Genomic DNA, 11612 nt, shown 5'->3' on the forward strand with positions numbered 1-11612 from the left:
CATATTAATTTAGCAGAGGGAGAGAAAAATTGTTTACCACTTGCTTCTTGCTGTTGATCACAGCGGACTTAACTCTTTCCCGGGTGCCATCTGGAGCTGCAGAGCCCGGCGCCCACACGGCACGTGGGACAGCACGCAAAGGTTAGGCGGCGGCAGCGAAATCCTCCCGGCAGCCCCGCGCGGCGCCGCGGCCGCCCCAAGCGCCGTGCCTGCTGCTGGGGGCCTGCTGGGCGTCCTGGGGCCGAAGGTGCCCGCGGCGGACGTGTGAGCTCGGGGATGGCCGGCCCCGGGGTGAAAAGCGCCTCCTGGTCTCCATCGTCACCCCCCAAAGGGTGTCAGCACGCGGCCGCCGAGGCTGGCGCGTCCACGTCCCCCCCCCGCCGGCCGGGTCTGTGCCGCGGCCAGGTCAGCGCTGTGCCGGCCCAGCTGTGCCCCGCGGGAGACTGCTGCACCGCAGAGGACGTGCAGCTCATCGCGCCCGCCACACGGCCTCTTCCTCACCCTGCTTGGCCCACGGGGCCCCTTGGGAGAGAGCGGCTGAGCACTGCTCACCCCGCGGCGCAGGGTGGCCGGACCCTGGCCAGGGCAGAGCTGCGGCGGGGCTGGGGTCCCGGCGGGGCTGCGCCGACAGCTCCGCTGGGTGCACGGGACCACGCCGTGGGTGCTGCCTGCAGGCACCCATCCACCACCGAACCCGAAGGAGGAGGGCCAAGGGCAGCCCGGGCGGCTGAGCGGCGTCACCCCTCCTGGGAAGCACTGGGTCTGTGCCCGGGTCCGCGCGAAGGGCGCCGGCTGGCCGCGCTGCGTGCCCTCCGCGACGACGGCCCTGGCCCCGGGTCCCCGCCGCCGTTCAGCGTCACCCACCCGGAGCCCAGGGCCGGATGCTCACGGCCCCTCGGCGAGGAGGCGGCTCGCGGCGCTGGTGGGCATCGCCCCCGGGTGCGCTCCGCTGCCGGCCCTGCCCGGCTCCCGCTCCGGCTGCGGCGCGGCGCGGTGCCCGGCACCGGGTCCCATGGGGTCTGTGCCCCCACGGGGCACCCACGCGCCGGGGCGGGCAGCCTCTCCGTGGGCCCCGCGTGCGGACGGGCTCGTGGCCAGCACCGGGCAGTGGCGCTGAGCACGGACAGCTCGCTGCACCTCTGCCGCCCCCTGCCCGGGGCAGCGTGCCGCGGTGGCTCCCTTTGTTTGGAGTCCGGTGGGCGTCCAGAGCTGGGCTTGGCGGCGATTTGTCTGTCTCGTGCAGCGGGCTGTCATCTCACACCCGCAAACTGCTTCTGCCATTAAAAAATCTCAGGTCTGACAAGTAGCAAAAAAAGAGAAAATCCTAAAAAAAAAAAGAAAAAGAAAAAAAAAAAGCCAGCCGAGGAACTCCCAGGCTGGAGGGGGCCGGGCAGAGCGGGCGCAGCCGGCGGGCGACGCCGGGCCCGGACGAGCCCCGGCTGCGGCTGGCACCCCGGGGGCTCCCCACGTCTGGGACCCCCTCGGATGCAGCTGCCGCCGGGTCTGTGGGTGCTTCCAGATGTGGCCGCCGTCTCCGGCCTTCGGGAGCCTGGTCGGAGCAGGCGGCCCCTTGCCTGGGGCGGAGATGCCGGGGGCTGTGTGTGTCACGGGCCGGCGAGAGCCGGGGAGCCCACGGCGCGGCACCGGTGCCGGCGTCCGAGCCCCCGGCGGGGGCGCGCGGCGTCCGCCCTGCAGCCCGCCTGGCCGCGGCGGCGGCGGCGCGTGGGGCCGGCCCGCAGAGGGTTAACAGCTGATTACAGCCTTTGTCTCTGCATCAGTGTACATAATGCGCCCCGCATTTGCATACTGCAGTGTGCGCTCAATTAAAATGAACTTTTAATTTCTTCTAAGTAAATTACTTCTTCCCGCTACGTGACGCGCACAAATGTCAGAATAATGGGAGAGCCTTAATGAGCTGGGAACGAGGGCCGGGGAGGGGAGCGCCGCCGGCCAGCGCCCGCGCCGCGTCCCGTCCCCCCCGCCGCCGCCGGGGCCCGCCGCGCCGTGCGCCCGGCCGGGCCCTGCACCCGCGCCCCCGACACCCGGCAGCTCCGGCCAGCGGCGCTCGGGGGAGCGGGGGGCGCCGAGCCCCCGTCCGTCCGAGGGCCGCAGACGCCGGGCCAGATGGCAGGCGAGATTACTGGAATTTGCTTCTCAGCTAAATCCCGAACCGGGACGAGCGAGCGGCGCTCCAGCTGCGTTAGCCGTAATCCCCGGGAAGGGAAGCCCTCCGCGGGGACGGTCCCCGGAGCAGCGGGGGGACCCCGGCCGGCCGCGCGCTCCCGGGTGCCGCCGTGCACCGCTGCGGCCCCGGGGCGCGGGGTCCTGCACGCCTTGCGCCCGCCCTGCTCCGTGCCGCCCCCCCCAGCTCTCCCCTCCCCTCTGCGAACGCAAATGCAGGGATCACGCGAGTTTTCCAAATAAAGAAAACCATCGAAGTGGTGGAAACGCAATCCCTTGTTTGCAACGTTGCCGTATAACCCCATGAAGCCGGGAGAATTTGCCGCGGGGAAGCGAGCGGGAGCCCGGCGGGGCTGAGACAGGCCGTCGGAGACAGGCCACCCCGAGACAGGCCATCAGTCACCAGCGGGGCCGCCGGCAACGACAAGATACGTAATGGCGCATCGCGGCCACCAGCAAACTCAACCAGCGGATGCTGTCGATCAATACGCGCGTTAGCGGGAGCGGGCGCGCCGCCTCCCCGGGGGCGGCCGGTGCACGGCAGGAAGCTGCAGATATTAATTCTGCACCGGCTCCCAAGGGAAGAAAAAGATTCGAAAAGCTAAGCGGGGGCAAAAGGGAAGCTTTGTCCAACCTCGGCGCCCAGCGCCTTTCTAGCAAATGCAAATTTACAGCAGCCCTGCCGGGGTCGGGGGCCGGCCGCGTCCCGGGGCCCCGAGCTGGCGCCGCTGCAGTTCGGAGCCCGCTGCCTCCCCGGCGGCGTTTCGGGCTGCGCCGGGCGGCAGCTGGCGCATGCCGGGGCGCGGGGCGAGGGCGCGGGCTCTGCCGGCGGCGGGCGGGAGGCGAGCGGAGCCGCGCTTCCCCCCAACGCTGAAATTTACATGGAACCACAAATTAATTTCATAATTTTTTCCTCTCTAATTATGCCAACATCTGCTGCAAGGCCCAAGCTGTGCACATGCATTTTAATACATCCCTCCCCCCCCCGCCCCGTCTCTCTCGGCACTGAACTTTTCAGTAATTATCGCCGGGAGAAGGGCCTGGCTCCCGCTCCTTTCCGAGGGAGGGAGAGGCGGCGGCGCCGCGGGCACGCGGGACCGCCGGGTGCTTGATGCAGGGAAGGAGCCGCCGAGGCCCCGCTCCCGCGGAGGGTTTCCGGGGTCTGGCCCTGACCCGCAGGCTGGCCGTGCCATGGGGAGCTGCGGGCCCCAGGCTGCAGCGGAGCATTTGCCTGTTTATTAGAGGCTGTTTCTCTTTCTAGGAGAAAAGGCACAAAGGAGGAACAAGGCGGCTCGGGGGGTAGCTGGCCCCGGCAGCCCTTGGGTCTCCCACCCCGCCGCCTCACTGCCTGCACCGCCGGCCCTCTGCCCCCGCGGCACGGCGGCAGCGGGAGCATCCCTGGTGCCCCCTCCTTGGTGCGGGATGCAGCAGGGCACCGGCCACCGTCCCGGCGCTCGGGAGGGGGAGATGCTCAGGGCAGGTCTGCAGCGACCCCAGAACGAGGAGGTGCTGCACGGCCCTGGGTGCCGGCTCTGCCCCGGGGATGCGGTGCGGGGCTCTGGGTGCCGGCTCTGCCCCGGGGATGCGGTGCGGGGCTCTGGGTGCCGGCTCTGCCCCGGGGATGCGGTGCGGGGCTCTGGGTGCCGGCTCTGCCCCGGGGATGCCGCGTGGGGCTCTGGGTGCCGGCTCTGCCCCGGGGATGCGGTGCGGGGCTCTGGGTGCCGGCTCTGCCCCGGGGATGCCGCGTGGGGCTCTGGGTGCCGGCTCTGCCCCGGGGATGTGGTGTGGGGCTCTGGGTGCCGGCTCTGCCCCGGAGATGCGGTGCGGGGCTCTGGGTGCCAGCTCTGCCCCGGGGATGCCGCGTGGGGCTCTGGGTGCCGGCTCTGCCCCGGGGATGCCGCGCGAGGCTCTGGGTGCCGGCTCTGCCCCGGGGATGTGGTGCAGGGCTCTGGGTGCCGGCTCTGCCCCGGGGATGTGGTGCAGGGCTCTGGGTGCTGGCTCTGCCCCGGGGATGCGGTGCAGGGCTCTGGGTGCTGGCTCTGCCCCGGGGATGTGGTGCAGGGCTCTGGGTGCTGGCTCTGCCCCGGGGATGCGGTGCAGGGCTCTGGGTGCCGGCTCTGCCCTGGGGATGTGGTGCAGGGCTCTGGGTGCCGGCTCTGCCCCGGGGATGTGGTGCAGGGCTCTGGGTGCTGGCTCTGCCCCGGGGATGTGGTGTGGGGCCCTGGGTGCCGGCTCTGCCCCGGGGATGCTGCGCGAGGCTCTGGGTACCAGCTCTGGATACAGCCCTTTGCCCCTCCATTTGTGCCTGCAACAGGCAGCGAGCACGGGAGACGCACGCGATGCCGGGGCCTGACGCGATCCCCGTGCACAGCCTCCAGCACATCATCCACCGACCTCTCCAGGAGGAGGAACCAGCCCAGCATCCCCCAGTGCCCATGGGGCCGGGGGGGCCTCATGGCCATGGCAGCCCCCTCCCCTCTCCCACTGCACGTCTGCTCACACTCCCAGGGAGATGTTTCGTGGCCTCACTGGCAGATGCAAAAGGTCCTTTGACTGCCAAGTAATTAAAACCCGGCAATTACCAATTTACAGCAGCCAGTTCCTGGCCTGGTGAGTGCTCAGATCCTCCCGTGTGAGCTGCAGGATGCAGCCAGGTGCCGAAAACGGAGCAGGCAGCGGGGAGGGGATGGGGAGGAAGAGGCTGCGGGGGGCAGAGGAGCAGCCACGCTCCCCGGTGCCACCGGATGATTTCCGTCCCCCACGCTGGGACTTCACCTTCAGCGAAGGCAGCTTGTTGCAGAGCCCGCGGGGACATCACGTTCTCATTAGAGAGTTCATCAAACGTTTTAATTAAAAGAGAGGGGGGGACAAAGGTGCTGCGTGGCAGGCTGCGGGCTGAGAGAGCTCCTCTGTGCACCGCAGCCCCCCGGCCCCGCACCCCGCACCCTCTCCAGCCTCCCCGCTGCCTTTCGAGCTGTCATGCACCGCCGCATCTGCCCTGCCGGCCTGGCGAGGAGGGGAAACGCATCTCCCGGCACAGCAGGGGACAGAGGCAGGCTGAGCTCTGCCGCCTCTGCAGCCCGGCGCTCGTGCAATTAATTACAGCTTTGTAAATCGACGCGGACGGCAGTGCTGGCGACTCTGGCAGCTCCGACGTCAGCCTCGAGCGCGGCGAGGAGCAGAGGCAGAGCCTGGCGCCGCGGTGGGAGCATTACCCCAGGGCTCGCGCCGGAGCCCCGGGGGGCGACAGGGTCCTATGGGGCTGGCACGCGCAGCTCCCACCCACTCTCCGGCCTGGCTTTCGCCGCTCCAACCGGTATAAACCTTTTCTCCCCTTGCCAGCTCACACCCGGAGTTATACTTGAGTTCAGCCCCCCCGCCCCGAGCCTTCGGGGTTAGGCCGCCCGAGGACGGCGTCTGCTCGCGGTGTCCCCAGCGCTGCACGTGCCCCAGCCCAGGCTGCGCCGGGTCGGTCCGCGGGTTCCCGCTCCGCCGGGCCAGGGATGTTGCGGCCCGGCCCGCGGGAGGCGCGGGGAGCCGGTCCGGCCGAAAGGACGCACCGAGCCCCGCGGCAGCGGGGACGCAGGAGTTTCCGGAACGGCTGCTGCTGCTCCCCCCGCCGCCTCGCCAGCCCTGGGTGTCTGGCTCCTTCCCGGCGCGCCAGCAGGGATCGCGGCACTGCGATACGCTGCGAAGATGCTGAATAATTCCCCTGCTCTTCCTCGGCAGCCAGCCGGGTGTGAGACCCGCTGAGCCTCGCCGTCGTCCGGCCACCGCAACGCCCGCGGTCCTGCTGCGCCCCAGGCGCCCCTCCGGAGACGGGGAGCCGCTGCAGGCCAATATCCTTCCCTTCGTCCCAGCAGGAGCTGGGGTTCACAGCGGGGTCTGACACCCCGGAGAGGTGAATGTTCCTGACTGGGACAAAACCGATCTCCAGCACTTGGCAGGGTTAAAACAGGCGCCATTGTTGTTCAATCACAGCATTTCACTCTTCACAGGGCGGCTCAGTATCGAAGGAGAGCTTGGAGCCAAACAGCTTTGGGGCACAAACCTCGAAACTTTCCATGCCCCACACGCTGCCTTGGGATGTTTTTCCCCTCCCAATACCAGTGTTGGGGCAGCGATGGGCTCCCATGCAAGGGACGGTTTCTGCACGATGGTGTTTTCCCAGGAAAACATGTTGCAGCGGGGAGGCAGACAGCCGCACCTGGGCCGTGTCCCCGCAGGACTCCCCTTGGCAAGGCCATGGCAGGAGACCTCGAGGTGCCCAGGTCACCTCCAAAGCACCGTCCCCACGTGGGGCGAGCCGGGCACGCTTGACACCCCGCCGTGGGCTCGGGCATGGCAGCGCGGGGCGGCCCCGGCGCGAGCTGCGGCACAGGGTGCCAGCCCGGCGCGGGCACCCGGCGCGGGCCCAGCTCTCCCGGCAGCCCAGGTGCGACAGCAGGAGTGGGGCCGCGTCAGCCCTGTTACGCCGATGCCGCCCGCCTGACTTCGCAGCCGGGAACAGATGGCAGGCGACAGAAGCTGCTGATGAATAATACGCTCCTAATGAGCGTGGCGCAGGCAGCTCCCCGCTCACCCGCGTGCTCGCACCCTCTGCCCATCACGCGCTCCGGCTCGCTCCATCTGTGCCCGCCGCCTCGCACGGGGCTCGCGCCATGGTGCACCCTCGCCATGCGCCCAGCCCCACGGCCACTGCTCTGCACTAGGTTGCACCCTCAGCCGTATGCACTGCACCCGTGGTCCCTGCCCCACACCAGGGTGCACCTTTGCCCATGACACCCACGGCATCTGCCCTGCACCAGGGTGCACCATCACCCATGGCACCTGCTCTGCACTAGGATGCACCCTCATCCATACGTGTGGCCCACACATCCCTTGCCCCAGACTGGAGTGCACCCTTGCCCACATGCACAGCACCTATGTTCCTGTCCCAGACCACGGTGCACCTTCACCCATTTGCACCCACGTCCCCTGTACCATACCAAGATGCACCCTTCCCCTCGTACGCAGCACCCTGGTCCCAGCCCCGTACCAGGGTGCACCCTTGCACCTGCTCACAGCGCCCACGGTCCCTGCCCACAGCCTGGAGTGCGCAGCCAGCGCGGAGGGAGAGCAGGGGGGACAAGCCCCACTAAGGATACCCAGCGCCCCCTCCGCACCTGGCTTCCCTTCAGCAGGTCCCAGAGGAGCCAGCAGCCAGTGTGAGCCCCACGCTGCACCAGCCCCTGCCAAAGCCCCCAAAACCGCCAAAATGTGGGGATGCTGCAAGCACAAACGAGGCAGAAAGGGGAAACAGCTGCACAAGCTCCTACTAAATATCTGCCCCCTAAAGCTGGTGCTTTCACCTGCTGTGGCAGAGGAGCTGTGCCTGGAGGTAACCCAGCACCTCTCCCGCACACCCCCAGAGCTGCCCCATGCAGGGCTGCGCCCGCGGCGAAGTCCTGCCTCGGTTTCAGGCAAAACCGCGAGCAGCGCAGCACGGTGCAGGCACCAGGCGCTCTCCAGCAGCGGGGCAGGAGGGCTGGGTGAGGGCTTCCCTTCCCTGGCTCTGCCGCTCGCTAATGAGGCCCCCGGCTAATTAGGGCTCTGGGGGGGCAGGACTGCTCCTCCACCCCTCTTGGGGGTCTCAGTGCTGGATCTGGGAAACCAGCATCACTTTAGACACCCGAGCCCCCGAGTCTGGTCCTCCAGGCACGTTCTCCCTTGTCTGGGTGCTCGTGCCCTGGCTGTGGTGATGTGCAGAGCATCCCTGCCGGAGGAGGAGGAGGATGGCGACGAGGGCACCTTCCCTGACCTGGGAACCTGCCGTTAGCCCCGAGCAGGAGAAAACCAGAACATCGACTCCTGGGAATGCCCAACCCCAAATACTGAGATTTTTTCACGTTTGAGGTTGATTTTGCAAAAGGACTCGAAATGAGAGCTGCCTTCAGAAGGCTAAACCAGCACGTTTTGGTCTGCAAAGCATCGAGCGATGGTGCAGCTGTGCGGGAGGTTTCCCTGCCCCGAAGCCTGGCCGGCTCCACGAGAGCCCAGCGCAGCGTGGCCCCGGCACGGCTCCTCGCCCGCCCTGGGATGCCCCGGACTCGGTGCGCTGGCCGTCAGGAGCGCGGCGCGGTGCACCCGCTTCGTCCCGGCCCGGGCCCTTCCCACCCGCTGGCTCGCGCTCATCCTTTCCCCCGGGATTAAAGCGCCGGCTGCTCTCAGCAATCCCTTCCCCAGCGAGCTGCTCGGAGGCCGTAATCGACTTCTCCCAACTTTCCCTCGGGCAGGTTTAATGGGCTGAGCTCAGGGCTGTGCGGCACGGCGCGGCTCGCCCCAGTGGCCCCGAGGGGGACGGCTCGGGGACACGCGTCCTCGCGAGGGTCCCGCCGCGCCGAGCCCCCTTACGCCGCTCGCCGGCTCCCGCCACCCCCTCGCCTGCGGCTCCGCGGCCCGGGCCAGCGCGGGACACCGGGGCCCCGGGGACAATAACTCGGGAACAGGAGGAGGGCGGAAAACAAAACGGTGATGGATTGTGAAGCTATTGAATTGCTGGCAAGTAAACTCCATATTTTTAACGGCATTTAAATGCCTCTGAGCAGATTAATAAGGTCTAGGTAATAGCAGAACCAGTCTATATTTATTCTATCTTAAACGCCAGTTTGTCAGGCTGTATTAATATTGATGGTAAGGCTTGGATTGAGGACAGTAAACGCTGGGACTTCACTTTATCTCTCCCAAACAGGCTGCCTCAGACCCTTTATCAGGGCTGCGGCTGCCGCAGCAGCTGCCTCTTCAAGGGCTCAGCGCGTCCCCTCGCCTCCCCCCGCTCTCTCTTTTTAATCAGAGGAGGAGAAGTTGCTGGCTTGATCGTTCCATTTTTATCTCTTTTATTTACTCCATTTTCATGTCTTTCAGTGCATATTTTATTCCCATCAAGGCAGGACCATTGATAGCTTAAGCTGTTCCCCCCCCGCCGCCCCGCGCAGATGTGACGGGGAAGGACGAGGGGTAATTGCCGGGAATTGCCCCCGCGCGGCCCCGCTGCCCGCGGAGGCGGCCCCGCCAGGGACCCGCTGAGATTTGGGGGCTGAGCAGGGCGTTATCGCCGCCGAGAGGGGTGAGCTGGGGATGCCGTGTCCCCTCGCTGTCCCTCCGCGCGTCAGGCCGCGGAGGGCTCCCCGGTGCCTCTGCTGTCCCTGTACCGGCGTGGTGCCAGTGACGGTGACAGCGAGGGACTGTCCCCGCAGCATCGCCGTCGCCCCCATCCCCTCTCCCGCGAGCATCTCCCTGGGATGCAGGGAGAAACGCACTCCCGGCAAGGACCCCCGACGGCAGCAGCGCACCGCGGGGCGAGCGACCTTCCCCCGGGACCCAGGCGTCACCAGAGAGCCCAAACCCTTCCCGGGTGCAACGGGCTCCCGTGGGTGCCGGCCGCCAAGCTCGCCCGTCTGCAAGGCCGGAGCAGCACGGCTGCAGCCCCGCAGGCGTCCCATCCTCAGACCGCCCCGGTGCATCCCCGGGACCTGCAGCCGCCCCGGAGCGGCCCAGCACCGACCTCGTCCCGGGGTCGCAGCTGGCACCCCCAAAAAACGTGCTGCAGCGGGTACTGCCTTTCCCCGGGGCTGTGCCACGGACCCGTCGGCGGGCTGCGACCGCCCGTGTCGCGAGGCGGCAGGTTTCTCGCCGTCGCTCCCGCTCACACGTGAGGGACGGGGCTGAAGCGGAGGCTCAGGACACACACGTTTTCTTCCTGAATATTCACCAAAACCCCGATTCCTGCCTGGCTGCTCCCCGGGAGCATTTGAAATTCAAAGTACGCTCTGCGTTGATTAGTTATACAAATCATCCAGCTGGGGAGCAGCCTTGCAGGCACGTGACTCGGGCAAGGAGCCGGCGCGGCGCTGCCTCCCCGTCTCGGGCTCTGAATATTCACAGCAAACTGTTTGTGCGTTGCTGGCGATGTAATAGTGGGGAAAAATGATGCAAAGAAATTTGCAAATGATTTTCGGATCGGGGAGCGGTGGCTCTCAGCTCGGCTGGTAATGAATGCTAAATAATCATATTAAATGCTAATCGCACGAGGAGGGCTGCAGCCTGCCAGGTACCGCCACTGTTTTTAAAAGATATTCTGTAAAAATACACGTCGGGAACTTCCGCTCCGGCTCTGCCTTGTGGAAGTGGTGCAGGGCTGAAGTGGCAGCCGGAAAACTCCTTCCTCCTCCTGCCGCGTGCAGTTTGGGTGCCGGAGCGAGCCCTGCGCGCCCCAGCCCGCGGTCCACGGGCAGCCCTCCTTCCCCAGGCTCGCCGCCCCGCACCGGCGGTTTTGGCCTGTTTTTAAGAGAAAACGCGGCAGCGCTGGCAGCTGGCACCGCTGGTGAGCTCCTGGGGCCCGGGGACGGGGATCCCACGGAGACCACCACGGGGCTGGGATTGGGGGCAGCGCTGAGGATGCTCCTCTCCCGCCGCGGCCCAGGCCGGTCGGTGCCTGCTCGCCCTCGCCCCTAGCCAAGGGAAGAACAAACTAGCTGAATTTAGCAGCCATTAGTCCTGAGAACATCAAAGGGCCCCTCTGCTGGAAGATGAAAATCCTCATTAACTAATAAAAAGCCCATTGCTCGCTCTGCCTTTAATATAATTAACAGCAGCCAAGACTGCAATTAAGGCTGTATCCAAACTTCAAAAAGGCCGCTCTCCATAGCGGCACCGCGGCAGCCCCAGCCTCGGCGGGGCGGCTCCGGCCGCCCGTGCCCGCGCCGGGGCCGCGCGGAGGCGGCGCCGAACCGCGTGGGTCTGCGCGGCCGAGGCGGCGGGCCGGGAGCAGCTGCGCGGGACGCGCCGCCCCGCGCCGCCAGGCTCCTCGCTCCCATCTGTTTCCTTTGCAAGGTGGCACCTATGCTGAGAGCCGGGGTCTCGGCGGGCGCAGCCCCGGGAACCCGCGGCCGCGGCCGGGCGCCGCTCGCGCGGGGAGCCCCTCCGGCCGCTGCCTGCCCAGAACGACATCCGCTTTGCGCCTCCGAGCAGAAACGAAAGAGTCAAGTTAATTTTAGAAGGGAAAATAGCGACTGTGCAGATTGGGCCTTAAATAGATACAAAACACAACTTTCATAGGGCGTTTTTCTCCTTTTATTGACCAGAAAAAAACACTCGCGGGGTTTTAGTCCTATCTTCCTTCCGGTTCCCGGCCCGGCTTTCCCACGTGCAGCCCCGAGGCTGCGGGGCTCCGCTCCCCCAGGCCTCCCGCCGGCGCCACGGGCTTCGGTTGCCGCACAAATAATTTCATGGCTGGATCAGAAAAGCAGGGAGCCTCCCCAGTGTCCCCAGGAGGCCGCGGCCTCCCCCGGCTCTGGAGCATGCAGGGGTGCTGGGTGCCACGGGGATGTCTGAGCGCCCCGGGGACGCACAGGGACGTCGGGTGCCACGGGGATGCCTGAGCACCCCAGGAA

This window comes from Struthio camelus, chromosome 10 (assembly GCF_040807025.1).
Source record: "Struthio camelus isolate bStrCam1 chromosome 10, bStrCam1.hap1, whole genome shotgun sequence".
NCBI classification, from domain to species: domain Eukaryota; kingdom Metazoa; phylum Chordata; class Aves; order Struthioniformes; family Struthionidae; genus Struthio; species Struthio camelus.